Below are 17574 nucleotides of genomic sequence, written 5' to 3' on the forward strand. Positions count from 1 at the left end.
AGTGAGAGAGTGGCATGGACATATATACACTACCAAATGTAAAATAGATAGCTAGTGGGAAGCAGCCGCATAGCACAAGGAGATCAGCTCGGGGCTTTGTGACCACCTTGAGGGGTAGGATAGGGAGGATGGGAGGGAGATGCAAGAGGGAGGAGATACAGGGATATATGTATAGCTGATTCACTTTGTTATAAAGCAGAAACTAACACACCATTGTAAAGCAATTATACTCCAATAAAGACGTTAAAAAGATCTCTATGGCATACAGTATTACAGTCATATTTACAATACAGTATCAAAAACATTGTTACTTTCATTTAAAATCCAGTCAGTGATGATAGGCTGATATGCAGTTTCTCCAACTATAAGAGAGAGAGGCATACTGTACAGTAAGGTAATTCTTTGAAAGCAAAGTTATAAAACAGTAAGAAATTTAACACATTAATTTTATATTACTATCACTCACTTTATGCCTATGTAACGATAGACCATCCATTTCAATACAAGTTTTGCGCACAATGACCTACATGATGAATACTCAGATGATGACGACGACACAAAAATGTCTCACACAGTTCTTGTCATACAGTTACTACATTTTCACAGGAAAGCACTCACACATACACAAGAGATAAGTTGATTAACTATATGGCATGATGATTATTTACTATTCATTAAGTGGAAGTGGATCATCTTAAAGGTCTTCACCCCTGTTGTCGTCACGCTGAGTAGGCAGAGGAGGAAGAGGTGGAGGAGGGGAGGCGGAGGCAGGAGAGGCAAGCACACTAGTGTAACTTTACAGAAATGTGCTGCGATTTCTGTCTGACTTTTTTGTTTTTTCATGTCTCTAAAAATTGTTTCTATACAGAACCTCTCCTCCACCATTTGCTTTAGTTTCGGCGGCCATATCACAGAAGCCTCCAATGTCATGAAAGGAGTTAGGAGGAGTCTTGAATAATCGGAACCCTATGTCAAACTGTCTAATGTCAATTTGTTTTCTGGTGCTGCTTCTTCTACATCTTCTTCCTCACTGTCTGGCACTGGTTCAGAGGCACTCAACTCCATCAAGCCGTCCTTAGTTAATTCCTATGGTGTGGTACCTATCAGCTTTAGAATTTCTCCGAGATCCATATCTTGAAACCCTTCAACCTCCACCTTTTTTTTTTTTTTTTTTTTGCTATATCCACAATCTCTTCCACGATTTCCTGTCTCTGTCATAAATCCCGTGAAGTCATGCTCATCATCTGGACAGTTTTCTCCAGCAGGAATTTATTGGTTCAAGCGCTGTAGTTCTCACAGCTTTTTCTATAACACAGTGGCATCTTCCAGGGTAAAATTCTTCCAGACTTTCATGATGCTCTCCCTATCTGGGTTCCCTTCCATAGCACTGACAATCCTGTGCGTAGAGTACTGTGCGTAACGAAGCTTAAAGATCCTTATGGATGCCCTGATCTAGAGGCTGAATTAGAGATGTTGTTAGAGGGCAAGTAGGCCACTTTGATGCCGTTGGTGTTGAACTCATGGAGACCTGGGCGTCCAGGGGGCACTGTCCAATAGCAAAAAGAACTTTAAAAGGCAGTCCCTTATTGGCAAGGTACTTCCTGACTTTAGAAACAAAGCATCAATGGAACCAATCCAAAAAAATGGTTCTCGTTATCTAGGCCTTCTTGTACAATCAAAAGACAGGAAGCTGATATTTATCTTTTCCCTGCTAGGCTCCTGGATTAGCAGCTTTATAGACAATGGCAGTCCTGATCATAAACCGGACTTCATTTGCACAAAACAGTTGAGTTAGGCTACCCCTTCCTGCCTTAAATCCTGGTGCTTGCTTCTCTTCCTGACTAATAGAAGTCCTTTGTAGCATTTTTTCCCTAGAATACAGCATTTTCATCTGCATTAAAAATCTGTTCAAGCAGATATCTCATCAATGATTTCCTTAATGGCGTCTGGGAACTCATCGGCTCCCTCTCAGTCAGGAGAAGCTGCTTCTCCTGTTATCTTGACATTCTTTAAGCCAACCCTCTTTCTAAAATTATCAAACCATCCTTTGCTGGCGTTAAATTCTCCAGCTTTAGACCCTTCATCTTCCTTTTGCTGTAAGGTGACATATAGTGACTTCATTTTTTCTTGAATCATATTAGAGTCTATAGGTATGCCTTTCTCACAACAATCCTGCACCCACATAAGTTGCATTTTCAATATGAGATTAAAAGGTATTATGCAATGAGTACAAGGTTTGAGCACCTTCTGGAGTAGCTTCAGTGATGGCTTCAAATTTTCCTTCTCTGTTTTTGACAATGGTCCTTATGCTGGATTCATTTGTCTTGAAATGGCAGGCAACTGCAGCTGCAGACCTCAATCTATAGTACGTATCAAGCAATTCCGCTTTTTCCTGTAGTGTCATGACTCTTCTCTGCCTCTCAGGAGCACTTCCAGTATCACTAGTGTCACTTCATATGGGTCCCATGGCTTCATTTAATGTTTACAATATTGCACTAAATACGATGAAAAATACACAAGAACCACGAAAGCTCACTTTTCACTGTGATGTGCAATTTACTGGAGAGAAGAACTGCTCATGCAGATACGATTAGCGTCCCAAGGCATTTTAAGTGGATACTCAACACTTGAGCTCACAGCAATAGTAACAGAAGTGGCTACAAAATTATTACAGCAGTAAAGTATGTAGTACAGTCAATTTTATGCAAGTATAATTTAATGCTACATTTTTACATTTATTTACATTAATCTCAACTGCGAATGGCGCCATGTAAGAGCTGTAAGTGTATGCATAACTTTCGATAAATTTTAACTTTCTATAATAAATTTTAAATAATAAATTTTGTATATTTTATGACAGTAAGTGATAAAATAAAGTAGTATCTACATATATTTTATGCATTCATGACATTTTTCTTAATTTTTTCAATATTTCTACACTATAGGGTTTGTCTGTAATTTTTTTCAAATTGTCACAAATATCCAAAAATTTTTCCAATATATAATGGAAAAAAGTCTGTGTTTAAGTGGACCCATGCAGTTGAAACCCTTGTTGTTCAAGGGTCACGTGTAGTTGACTTCTAGTCTCATACCACTGTAGTTGGAAGAGACGTTTGATGTGATTTTAAACTTCCTTTACACCCCCCCAACATTCAATGTTTTTGATATCACATTTTACATGCTTGTTTTGTGTATCCCTTAACTACTTATTGTGGATACAGAAGATTTTATTACTATGTTTGTCTTTTAACCTTTCTACTAGCTTTAAAAGTAGTTGATCTACTACTTTTATTGTATGTTTGACTTTACCAGTGAGATTTTTCCTTTCATAATTTTCACATTTCTAGTGATGGCCTTTTCTTTCCCACTTAGAGAAGTCCCATTAACACTTCTTGTAAGACCAGTTTCGTGGTGCTGAACTCTTTTAGTTTTTGCTTTTCTGTAAAACTCTTTATCTCACCTTCAGATCTGAATAACCTTGCCTGGTAAAGTATTCTTAATTGTACGTTTTTTCTTCTTATCACTTTGAATGTATTGTGCCAATCCCTTCTGGCCTGCAAGGTTTCTGCTGAAGAGTCAACTTATAGTCTTATTTGAATTCCCATGTATGTAACTAGTTGCTTTTCTCTTGCTGCTTATAAAAGTCTCTCTTTAACTTTAATTTTTGCCATTTTAATTGTAATGTGTCTTGATGTGGAGCTCTTTGGATTCATCTTCTTAGGGACTCTGTATTTCCTGGGCCTGGATGTCCATTTTCTTCCCCAGGTTGGGTAAGTTTTCAGATACTATTTCTTCAAATAAATTCTCTATCCTTTTCTCTCTCTCTTCTCCTTCTGGGACCCCTATAATGCAAATTAGTACATTTGATGCTATCTCAGAGGCCCCTTAAACTATCCTCATTTTTTTAACATTTTTTTCCCTTTTTTCCATTCATCTTGGGTGATTTCCACTACTCTGTCTTCCAGATGGCTGATCTGTTCCCCTATCTGACCTAAACCACTGTTGATTCCTTCTAGTGTCTTTTTTATTTCAGTTATGGTATTCTTCAGCTCTGTTTGGTTCTTCTTTATACTTTTCTAACTGTTCATATTCTCACTGTGTTCATCCATCCTTCTCCCAAGTTTGGTGAACATCTTTATGATCATTACCTTGAACTTTTTATTGGGTAGATTGCTCATCGCCACTTTGCTTAGTTCTATTTCAGAGGTTATGTCTTCTTCCCTCATTTGGGACATATTCCTCTTTCTCCTCATTTTGCTCAACTCTCCGTGTTTATTTCTGTGTCTTAGGTAGGTGGGTTATGTTTCCCAATCTTGGAGAAGTGGCCTTATGTATAAGATGTCCTATGGGGCCCAAGAGTATGCTCCCCTCTGGTAACCAGAACTATATGGTCTAGGGGTGTCCCCTCTGTGGTCTGTGTGTGCCCTTCTATGTGGCACAGTAGACCACTGTCAGCATGCTGGTAGGCAGAGTTGGCCCCTGGACTGGTGAGCTGCGAGGCCATGCTTCACATAGTGGCTGGAGGCCCACTAGAGTGCAGGGTAGGCTTCCCGTATGGTTGGCTGAACAGCCCAGGGGGGAGTGGATGGCAGTCACAAGGCTGCTTCCAGCTCACTGGTGGTCAGGGCCAGGTCCCCACATGGCTGTCTGCATTCCCCTGGGGGGCTTGGGGCTTGTGCCAGCTCTCTGATGGGTGGGTAAGCCCCTGGTGCTAAGAGGCTAAAGGGAGGATTCCAAGATGACACTTGCCAATGCCAGTGTTATCACAGTAGAACAAGATCTCAAAAATGTCTGCCACCAGTATCTCCATCCTCAGGCAGACACCCGGCTGCCTCCTGCCTCACTGGGAAGCTCTCCAAGATGAGCAAGTGGGTCTGGCCCAGGCTCCTTTCAAATTACTGCCTCAGCGCTGAGAGTCAGAGCATGTGAGATTTTGTGCACACCCTTTAAGAGGGGAGTCTATGTTTCCAATAGCTCTCTGGTTCTCCTCAATGTAAGCCCTGCTGCTTTTCACAGCCAGACATTCTGGGGGCTTGTCTTCCTGGTACAGGACCCTTGGACTGAGGGGCCCAATGTGGGGCTCAGACCCACTGCTCCTTGGGTGGGACCTTCACAGTTGTGGTATTTCTCTCATTTGTGGATCACCAAGCCAGCAGTGTGGATTCTGACTATACAGTGTCGCCACGCCTCCTACTCATCTCATTGTGGTTCCTTCCTTATGTCTTTAGTTGTGGAAAATCTTTTCTGCTAGTCTTCATGTCACTGTCATAGATAGTTGTTCTGTAAGTAGTTGTAATTTTGATGTGTCCATGGGAGAAAATGAGTTCAGGGTCTTCCTACTCTGCCCTCTTGGCCACTCTATCTACTGTACACTTATTTTATTCTAACAATACCAACAGTGCTATATGTATGAGACCTATTCTGATATCCTAGAGTTAAAACCACTTAACTTTGTTATGTCTGATGTCAATGTAATAATCAAACTGTAGATCAAGGACTATGCAAAATCTCCTAAGAGACAGCCTTCAATGACAATAGCTCTGATAAAAGAGATGGAGAAGTCTGCAAAGGTTTTAAGAGATGAATGGGGATCAAAGAACAATCTGACTCTAAAAACTCCACAGATACTTCATTAACCTAACCCTAGAAGTCACATTTAATGAATAGGTTATTTAAGGTTATTCAAATGAAAGGGCAATAAATAAGGATGTCACGCAAGGTGCCAAGTGAACGGTAACTACTTGTGGAAGGGTAAGCTAACTCCTGCAACAAACAATCTGAAAACCTAGTTTTACACAATAAATGTCTGATTGTGGCTTAATGCATAGTCCAGTATAGAGGAAGAGTTATTCCATGCAGTTTTCTCGGACCTGGGCTGTTCCTAAGCTCTGCAATCTTTTAGATCCTCATCTTCATCTCCATTGAACTGTTGAATGAGGAAATAGAGAATGTACAGCACAAGAGATTTTAGGGGCCAGGTCTGGAGTGGTGGACATTGCTTATGCCTATTGGTCAGAACCCAATTACATGACCTCCAACCTAACTGTAATAGAAACTGGGAAACATAGCCTAATTTGTTTACTAAGTTTTCATAGTTGACAACTAAATGAAATTCAATCTAATAGAGATCTGGAGGATGACGTGTTGACTTAGAAACACTGATGGCAGAGCTAACACCTAAATTCGAAAGTACATTCCTAATAGTCCAAGAGTTTTATACTCAGAAAGTCACACTCCAAAAGAGTTCAGGTATTTACTTGACATGGGAAGTATTTTAGCTCAAGTTGACCTTCCTACCTGGAGAAGTACTGTTTTTCCCCATTCCCAAGAAGACCTATAAAAAAAAAGGGAGTAACTGGCAGCCATAAAAAGGAACAAAATTGGGTCATTTGTAAGAGACATGGATGGACTGTCATACAGAGTGAAGTAAGTCAGAAAGAGAAAAACAAATACCGTATATTAACGCATATATGTGGAATCTAGAAAAACGGTACAGAAAAACCGGTTTGCAAGGCAGAAATAGAGATACAGATGTAGAGAACAAATGTACGGACACCAAGGGCAGAGGGGGCGGGCGGTGGTATGAACTGGGAGATTGGGATTGACATATATACACTAATATGTATAAAATAACTAATGAGAACCTCCTGTATAGCACAGGGAACTCCACTTTGCTGTACAGTAGAAACTAACATATCATTGTAAAACAACTATACCCCCCCAAAAATAAATAAATACAATTTTAAAAAGGGAGTAATTGGGAAAAACAAAGTCCTAAAATACATTAATTTATATTTGTTTTTTGTGGGGTTTTTTTTGCGGTACACGGGCCTCTCACTGTTGTGGTCTCTCCCATTGCGGAGCACAGGCTCCGGACGCACAGGCTCAGCAGCCATGGCTCACGGGCCCAGCCGCTCCATGGCATGTGGGATCCTCCTAGACCAGGGCACGAACCCATGTCCCCTGCATCGGCAGGCGGACTCTCAACCACTGTGCCACCAGGGAAGCCCTGTATTTGTTTTATAAAGCCCTTACTATGTGCCAGAAACTAGTCTAGAAAGGAAGGCACAAGTTTGATTGTCCAAAAATGTAAAAGGTATTATTGGCATCATCCTCTGCCTCCTGCCACCAAAAAAAAAAGAGAGAGAGAGAGAGACTAGATATAACAAAATAGATTAAAATGGGTAATAATCTTAGATATTGCTGGTCTAAAGGCAAACTAGTGAGGAAAAAGTGCTCAGGAAGAAGATTCGCCTATGGCAAGGACTATGTATGTATCAAGAACTACTAACTCACAGCTGTTTGGAATGCTTGTAGTAAAGCAAAATTTTGATCTGCATCGTAGAATTTAAGTCACCATTTTCCAGGAGATTCTTCTTTACCCTAATTTTGAGAACCAGTGTCTTAATCCTAACATAAGTAGCTATGAAGAAGTTATGATCACTAAAGAGGAAAGATATAAGGAAGAGAAAAGGAGATTCAATTATGAATTAAATTACTAAACTTAAAAGATCCTGCTAATTAATTGTGCCATATATCTCAGTAATTATAATTCCTAATATGTTTGAGAAATTTTATCTTCAACTTACTGTGGATAAAAACTAAAACATGATTCTGGATCAACCCACCAATTTTGATTAATCTGCCAACATAATATCTAACAATATCATGAATGTGTATAATTTTCTCCAGAAGGAGCTAAATTGCTCTAAGATCTTATATGCAATAAATAAAGCAACAAAAGTTTTTTGGCTAGATAAAGGAAAACACTAATTAATTAGATCAGTGGTTCTCAGTGGAGATGAATGTGTGGGTAACAGTTAATTACCTCTATAATTATGGAGTTCTAATGGAATGTACTACAATGGCTAAAAGGGAGGCCAAGGATGAGATATCCTGAATGCACAAGGCAACTCCACATAACAAAAAATTGATCCAAATCCCACACAACTTTTGGATAAAACAGCAGATCAACAGTTCTTGTTCATAATTATTTGACTGTTGAACCTAATTCCATTTTACCTATAAATAGAATAGCTTTGCATGTTTATAACAAACAGTGAATTTTCTAGGAATGCAACTACCATGTAACTTGAAAATAGACCATGTATAATTTTATTCAGAGTTTAACTAAGATGTGTTTATTGTTTTAGAAAACCTCATCACAAATAGCTATGCTGTTCATGGTATATATACAACACAAATCTTGGAGTATGCCATGTGTCTAGAGAATATTTGAGACTCCTTTTAAGAAACTAAGAACCAAATTTTATTAGTAGTATAGACTTGTGAATAGCACTAGATTTCATTAATATAGTGATGAAAATTATTATTTTATTCCTATACTATATACTTTTTAAAAATGTGTAGCCCTATGGTATAAAATCTATGTGATAAAAATCACATATTAAAACTATGTATTTGGGGATTGCCAATTATTTTTCAGCTGGGAACTCTGACAATGTTCCCAGAAGTCCAAAACAACTCTACTGGCTCTGGTATTACTATATCTTTTTCCAAATTATCCTCTATTACCTATTTCTATGAAATGATATAGTTTCCAAGATCTTTTCAAATACCAGAAATTGAATGTGTGCCTTGACATGTGGTATGGTTTCAGGATAGAATGTATATTTTCTGTGATGTTTTATCATAATCTTGCCCATATTTTAATCTAGGGAATTATTTTGGCACTAACAAATAAGACCCAGCTAATATTTGAGAATATAATACTTCCTCATTTTCTCCATTTCAACAGACTGTTATTTGTCTTGGTATAAGACCTCTAATTTCTGATTTACCATCTTCACTGGGTCCAGAGTGAATGCAAGGAGTTTAAGGGACTCCTTGCACTTGACCCTTTCTACCTAATGGCTCCTTTCCCACAACTCAGAAGATCAACCTGAAGAGTCTGCCAGCTGCTACACTTATCCATTCCAATTATGCACTTAGGGACAGGAAAATGACCACAGGGTGCATTTATGGACCAATGTATTCAATTAAACAGATTTGGACCAAAATTCCATTTATTACCTGGTCCCAGTAAGTTTCCATTCTAATAAAGGGGCTATGACTCTACATCTCTAAATACCAGTAGCACTCCTTAATTTTTAAGATAATTAATTATGAAAATCCATAAAGTTCTAGAAGGTGCTATTCCATCACCATTGAGAACCACCTAATAAACTAATGTATTCCTTTGTGCAACCAAAATATTTTGAGCTTCATAGTTACTGTGTACAATATATAACAACACTTTCTGTAGGACTTTTAGATATTTTCTGGTAATAAGAAAGATTAGACAGGTCTAATCCAGGGCCAATCCAGAAACATGTTTTTTTGTTTCTTTTTTTTTTTTAAACATGCAATAAATGTTAAGATAAAATTTCCCAATGGTGTCTTCTGAAATATTCACATAACTCCTTAAATACACAGTAACAATACTGAACAGATTTTTAAGTGAATATATTAATGTTATTTTGGTGACCAATACCAGGCCAAACACCTTATCCCAAAGCCCTTCAAAAGTATGTGTGCACCATTTTCCAGTGACCAATTATGTACTAAATGGCTTGAGGTCCCATTGGATAGAATGGAGGAGAATGTATTGTGTGTATTGATGAGATGGGATGCATGGTTCCTCAAAGGAACCCAACCACTATTTTAACTGATGGGCTCTGGGAATCAGAGATTCAAATCAGAATCATGAAAAGACTGAAGGATAACAATTTTCTACTAAGGCAGCTGACATCAACCTTCTGCTTATTGGTTCATGATTTTTTCTGGTGATACAAGTCCAACAATAATCTAGTTGGCTGCCAATTTAGCTCATCCCTCAGAACTCACTTAGGCATTTCCACATGTCCCTGTTGGTCATCTGGTCTTGCTGACTATTAAGGTAATTATATCTATATTTAAGAGTTAAATGTCACCATCTGGCTTCTACTGTTCTGGAATCCTGACATACACATTGTCACTAGAGAGCCCAGCTGACTAGAAGCATTTTCTACTGTCTATCAGGACCTACAGAGAACAGCCACCACTGAGTTCCACAGGTTCCAGGGCTCCCCTTACTGCTGTACTCCTTATTGTCCTAGTGAAGGAAGTGTTCTGGAAGACCTCCAAGAAACTATAGTCAGTTAATGGGCAGTCTGATATTATGTAATACATGCATTCCAATACATCCAACTTCCTGAGTTTCTGACCCCAGTGCTCAAAATTTCCCAAGACAGTTCCAGCAACTCCCACCTCACTAACTAGAGGCAAGCATCATGTGCACACTTTAAAAAGCCGTCAGCAACTCCAGGTAAACTCACTAAGATATGAAATCCTGAAATATAGGAGAGTGACACCATATCAGTATAGTTTCCCTTCTCCAGTCTTATATCCCATGTCCCTAGGTCCAACACCCTCACTGTGCACTCCTGATTCCTGCCTCTGTATACTTGCCAGGCTCTGCAACTTTCTGAGTGAATAAGCTATCTCTTCCTATAGCAGAGGCTCTGTTTTCCCATTCATGCTACACTGAGACCTGATGCTTCTTACTGATCTGAAGACAATAAGTAGAGGCAGGGGACACTCTGGAGGAAGACATCTTTTTAGGAAGCATAACACTCAGGTGAAATCTTTGCACTGTGTCCAGAGACAAGGAAGCTATTCTACTCTAGCAAATGACAGAGGGCTACTTCTTCCAGTCAGGAGTGTTCAAGAGAATCTAGGATTCAGGGTTCTAAGGTCGTACTCATAAGTGTCCCCACTGTAGGCCTCAAAGTCTTACTCCTTTGTCATCAGTTAACGACTCTGGCATGGGTAAATTGTCATGACTGAGCCTCCAGTTTCATCTGCAGTCTGCCAACCTTATGATTAACTTCTGGGCATAATTTTCAAGATACTCTGCTCTCTGGCTATAGAGGATGAGAGTCTTTAAATGCTGTTATGAGGGCCTCTGATGTTCACATTATGCCTTGAATTGATGGAATCCTCCTTCTTTAAGCCTTCATGGCAATTAACAAAAGCTAGCCAAGTTTGTAAGCATAATTACCATCGCCCCATGACTTTCAAGTGCTAAAGTTGCTACATAAACTAGTACTTCTCCCTCAACCTATACTTTATCCTATCAAACACAGTTAATATTCTCAATAATTATTATAGCACACCAGGATAATCACTACCCCACTCACCATTAGCATTGTAGTGCTTATTGCCATTTGATAAGTCATCCAATTATAAAATCCTATGCTGAGTGTCTATTATCTAGAACTGCTTCCAGTAGCGACCAGTTTAGTCAGAATAACCTCAATGGCAGATGGTGAAATAAGGACTTGGATGTGGGTATTTGCCAAGGAGAGTTATCTCAGGAAGCATTGGTGACAATGTGGGAAATGGAGGACAAACTCCCATTCCTCGTTGGCCAAGGATTACCCATACTGGCATCAACTGCTTTACACTTCCTGGTTGCACCTGGGCAGAAATGAGTAGCTTTGGAACTAAAAGAGAAACAAAGATTCTCACTCTTTATGTGGAATATTGGAAAGTACAGGAAACTGTCCACTGCAGCCTTGATGAAACCCTAAAAGCCATGAGAGTTGGCAAGATGTATCGTAAGTATCTGCCAAAACATTTTATCAAAACTTCTTTCACCTATTTTTATCTGATTTCCCCTTAATTTCCCACTGAGGAACATTAGTTTCTATCAGTAGGGTTGTTAGAAGGCTGAAGGAAAAAACAATTAAATATTACTGACCTTCATTACACATACATTGAAAATGACAGACATTATATTTTACATAATGCAAATATGGGTCACCTTCACACTGTAAATTGAGAAATTTTACAAAACTAATATGTGTGTTTTCTTTAAAGTCTGCATGTTGCTCCTCAAAAGTAAACAATTTTCCTAGAGAATACCACTTCACTCATTTCATATTTATTTTTATATTATAGTTTACTTTTCCATTAAATTAATTTTTAACTTACCATTTTTGAGTTCCAACTGTGTTTAGGCCAGGGCCAGAATGAGAACTTTACCTTGGCAAGATCAATAATTTGGTGTCCCTTTAAATAAATATTTTGACGCCATACTGAAGCCCTGTGCCCATTGTGTCCGTTATTCCCTTCCCCCAGCATTCACCACAAGAAATTATCTCCAATTTTTTCCATGGGCAGTTGGTGCGGTTCATGAAAAAAAACTCTAAAAAGTGTGTGGACCCACCAATTCCTCAGCCTCAGGACCTTCACACTATTGATGATGAGCACTTGAGCACCAATTTATCAGCCACCTCAGCTGGACTCTGCTTTTAAGCTTCCCGGTGGCTTCACTCCAGGTTAGCCAGTGTTCCTGTCTCATTTCTCCCTGAAAGCTCTTGTTTCTCTTTAGAGTTTCGGTCATTTGGTTACCCCGTAATCTCAGTTCTCCAACACTTTCAAGAAAACTCATGAATTTGCAGTTCGCCCAGCTTTTCTTTCTTTCATTGTAAAGGTGGGAACAATGCTTTTTCCAGCTCTCTACATCTTGAGCAAAAACTGGAAATGTTATCGTTCATTTTTACTTGTTTGCTTTACTGATGTGGTTTCCCTTTCTGTTTACTACATTCTATACCCAGAAAATTTTAACTCTTCCTTCAAGTTCCATCTCAAATATGCTTTGCTCAAACTTTCCTTATTCTTCCATGATAAATCAATCATTCCCTTTCAGTACTCCTTCACTACTTTCTTCATTCTGTTCCATTAAATAAATTTACTGAACACTTACATTGTAGTACTGATGCAATGGTCCCTGAAGAGGTTCACTTAATAAAGGATACAGGCAAGTACATAGATAATGCAAGGAAAAAATTAGTAAATAGGAAGAGAACCAATTTCAATTTGGAGAGGTTATGAAAAATACACAAATGAGATGTGATGTCTGACTACATACTTAAAGCCAAACAGAAATTACCCTGGGAAGAGGAAAGAGTTCATTCATAAGCATCTCAAATCACTAATGTATCAATAATAAATTAATACAGTATATTTTGGCTAGTGTCTCCACTGCTAGCCTGAAAGAAGCTTTAAATAAAATCCATGTGTTATTCATCTTCATCAAGAGTAGCAACCACTCATTTAATAATTGTTTACTGACTTGAGTGATTAGCTCTGCTTCTTAAAGAGAGCACTTTTTCCAGTATAAGCACACTGCAGGAAATTATTGCTTTAAGTATGAGGACCCTGTTGTCATCACTGCCCTATACTCAAATAAATAAATTAAATTAATAAAACAAATAAATATTTATACAAATATAAATATATATTTAATATAAATATGTAAATAATATACATATATTTCTATTTTATAAATATATTTTATATTTGTATACAAATAATATATGATATATATTATTATATAATATAAATCTTATATAAATAAAACAAATAAATAAGTAAAACAAAAAAGTAATGAATGTAATTCTATCTACAAAAACTGTCCACAAAATACTCTCTACAAATTAGTATTCCTAGTTTTCCTCTGCTTATAAAAAATTTCCCATTTATAATAACTAGGGCAAAATGTAATTTCACCATTCAGAACTATATGATTTATTTTTCTAATATTTCATACATATGCCAAATCCTGTAACTCTGTATATATAAGCTTAGAAGCCCATGAGTTCAGTGAATTAAAATACTGTCTCTCTTACCTGGAAACAAAAATATGTTTCTAATGTACTACATCACATAACAGATAATTATTATGGATGGTTATACCATTTGTGCAAAAGTACAGTACAAATTTAAATTATCAGTGTTTATAATGATGATGGAATCTCACAACAAAAATAGAGTATTCGTTGCTTAAGACCAAGAGCTACTACACAATTCATTGGGGGAAGAGAGATGCAAGGAACAGTACAAAATGAAAATGAAGGGCTCTCGTTAAAAATTTATTAAGAATTTTAATATGGCAACAGAAGAACATTCGATCAGGCATGATGCCCTTCTAAGCATGAGGCCCTGTGTAAATGCACATGTCACACACCCAAGAAGTTGGCGTTACTTATGACAACCAGTATGTAGCACTGCAAAATACTGGAGGCATCTCTCTGACTTAAAGCATAGGACTCTGATTTTTTTTTTTTCAGGTATCCGAAGATTTACTACTTTAATAATTTGGAATAATACATTATTTGTACTATCTTTGTTTCTATTACCACAAACATTTAGAAGTAAACTAAATGAAAACACTGAATAAATATTACTGACAAATTTTATGGTCTCTATCATTAAAATCTCACTCTAAAAACCAATTACAATATTAACATGAAAATATTAATACAGAGGATTAAAACCTGAGCTTCCATCTGTAAATAACTAGTCTGAGGATGGGATGACTAACCTAAGACGTCTGAAATATTTTCTTTTTTTTAATGCAGAGAAAGTGCAATGAGAAGTGACTAGAAAGTCACTTGTTCTGATAATAAATTTTATGGCTCTCAAAAATGAAAACACTCCTCAGAAAAGTAAAACTTTTCTGTTGTAAAGTTATATTAGATTGTAATCATATTTTTCTTAATTTTTAAATAAAAGAGATATATTTTTCCATTTTGGCAAAGAATAGGAAATTGAAATTTCTTATGTGCTAAGACATTATCTCATAGGTTACAGAAAATAAAACATGTACCTATTGCTGAAATAAACTTTTTCTGACATGCGTCAGAAGCTCAGTTGGAACTGAGATACCTGAAATTCATAAACTGAACTCATTTCTTTAAAAATATCTAATTATGGTTTTTATTATTTTCTATTTTCAGCCTCTTCAATAGAATCTAAATTACATTTTTATTTTAATAAACAATGATAGCATTTGAAATAAATAAAACAACTTGAGTTTGTTTGATTTTTTTGATGTGGACCACTTTTTTAAAGTCTTTATTAAATTTGTTAGAACATTGCTTCTGTTTTTTTATGTTTTGGTTTTTTGGCCACAAGGCATGTGGGATCTTAGCTCCCCAACCAGGAATCGAATCCACACTCCCTGTATTGGAAAGCAAAGTCTTAACCACTGGACCACCGGGAAAGTCCCAAAACTTGAGTTTTTATATGCATGCCTGCTATCTACGTGAAGTAACCAATGCAGAATTTAATCATGTAAAACACAAAGTGTACTAAAAGGAATATAGGTGTATCTGCATATGAAGTGCTGAAAGAACCATAGCTAGAAAGAAAGCATTTCAAATTAATGTATTAGAACATTAAATATTAAGATGACTATAAAGAACACTATACCTAACAATGCCTTACACACTTTTTTCTCCCATTACTAATCAGTTTGTTAAAATTTATCAAATTTACAAGTCACTCACTTTCTCTCAAAAGTTATCTGAAAAAAGCTTTTAACAGAAAACTTAATGAGAGTATTATATTCCAATTTCTAACACTCAAAACATCTTAGCTCAATTGATTTTAATATCTTTGATTTTAAAATCTAAGTATTCCACAGGTATTTATTTTATGCAACTGATCTACCACTAACTTTTAAATAAATGTGTATTATGCACTCCTTGATGCCCCATAAAACCCCCAGAACAACAAAAACTTGATATCTTACTTGATGTGAACCTTATAAACTGCCTCACGTCTAAAAGCTACAAATGCAGAAACTCTTCCTAAATTTCAAATCAGTTTAGTTTTTACCTCAAAAAGTAATGCATGACTAATTCCACATATTATAAAACAAAAAATTTAATGTCCGTATTTTAATATTTAATATCTGTATTTTAATAATTCTAAATAAATGCTAAAAACAAGGTAAATATTAGTTACTCTAGTTATTTTCTTCTTTGTGCTATTCTGTAGTTTCAAAATCTTCAATGAATATGCATTAATATTTATATTGCTTTTTCAAAAAAAGACTCTTTGTAAACCAGCATGAGTGGTTACACTTTGCAAACGAAAAGCAAATGAGATGTCAGAATGAGGGGGATAATCTCCAACTCAGGTAGCTTCACTCTCTAACTTAGCTAACACTATTACCAGGTCTCACTATTCCTGGAAGTTAAAGATATATAAGGGAGTACCAACAAGAGAGGAAAGAAGAGTGTTGGTTATATCTCTAAGTTTTATTTATTTATTTATTTATTTTTTTGGCTGCATTGGGTCTTGGTTGTTGTGCGTGAGCTTTTCTCTAGTTGTGGCTAGCTGGGGCTACTCTTTGTTGCAGTGCATGGGCTTCTCATTGTGGTGGCTTCTCTTGTTGCAGAGCACGAGCTCTAGGTGCATGGGCCTCAGCAGTCGCGGCACATGGGCTGAGTAGTTGTGACTCATGGGCTCTAGAGCGCAGGCTCAGTAGTTGCTCCATGGCATGTGGGATCTTCCCAGACCAGGGATTGAACCCATGTCCCCTGCATTGGCAGGCGGATTCTTAACCACTGCGCCATCAGGGAAGTCCCCATCTCTAAGTTTAGAGTAAACTCTCCAGGGTGCAATCTATCCCAGTTTTCATTAATGTATGTCATAAGCTCAAGTTCAGAATCAAAGTATTTCTTCTTGTGAACAACACTTAGGTTGTAAAGGCATAGGTGTGCTATATCTACCCATTGTAATGGTAGACGTTTGAGGTATTCTGGTCCAGAACTGCAGACAGAGCAAATAAATGTATAAAACCTGTCTCCAAATAGCATTGGCTTTTGAAGGCATTGCACACAAGCTTCATGAAACCACTGTTTACATTTGCAGCACTGTAGCATCTTTAAATACCAGTCTCCAGGGCCTCCACAATAGCAGTAACATTGCTGGACATTGGTTTTATGACCTGCATCCCATTCAAGGTCTGCCACACTATAGGGTAATGTTTGCTTCATGACTTGCAATGCTTTGGCATTTGGTCCTTTCTTAAGCGCACCACCCCTCTTTGTGGTTGTTGCAAAAACACACTGTCGACAGAGCCATTTTTCATCTGAATCAATCACACTGGAATCAATATGAGGTGTGAGACACAACTGATGATATCCTTGGCCACACTTATCACATATAACCATTTCATTGGGAGCTTCTGAATACTCTTCTTGACATATTGTACAGACCATTTCCCCACTTCCGGTGCCTCCCGCCTGTTTGAATGTCCTTCCAGAGAACCCAGGATTTAGAACTGTCTTCAAATATGATGAAGCAGCTCTGTTTCAATATGTTTATCTTTTTGATAGTTCCAAGATAAAACAAGCCATCTGACCATCTAGCTAGGACATCCTGACCCTCTTCAAATTTACATGCTGGCTTTTTTGACTTTATGTCCATCCTGTAAGGACAGCTTGGTCAAGCTTGTTGGGGTCTTTTGGTTTCGACGTAAAGGAGATCGCTTGTGGACCAGTGAATTACCTGCCCCTGTAGAGTCTCTCATTCGGTCACTTCAGTGGTACCAACCGCTTCATACAGGAAAAAACAACCAATCACGACCCCGTGGGCGCTTCCCCTGCGAGTCCGAGCACTTACCGGGCACCCTGCACATACACGCGCACAAACCGAGGTCCTGGGGACGAAGGTTTGGCGGGAGGAGAGTGAGCATTCTTACACCGGCCTCAAACACAGCCCACTTCGCTACAA

The 17574-nt window shown here is 37.7% G+C and overlaps 1 protein-coding gene and 1 pseudogene across 1 annotated transcript in view; both read right to left on the reverse strand.

Annotated features, from left to right (window-relative positions):
- Nucleotides 1-17574, reverse strand: part of ATRNL1 (attractin like 1) — a 730282-nt gene that overhangs the window by 471277 nt on the left and 241431 nt on the right. The window lies entirely within an intron of this gene.
- On the reverse strand, nucleotides 1969-17454 carry LOC132496792 (metal-response element-binding transcription factor 2-like; annotated as a pseudogene).

The sequence above is a fragment of the Mesoplodon densirostris genome, chromosome 1 (assembly GCF_025265405.1).
Source record: "Mesoplodon densirostris isolate mMesDen1 chromosome 1, mMesDen1 primary haplotype, whole genome shotgun sequence".
NCBI classification, from domain to species: domain Eukaryota; kingdom Metazoa; phylum Chordata; class Mammalia; order Artiodactyla; family Ziphiidae; genus Mesoplodon; species Mesoplodon densirostris.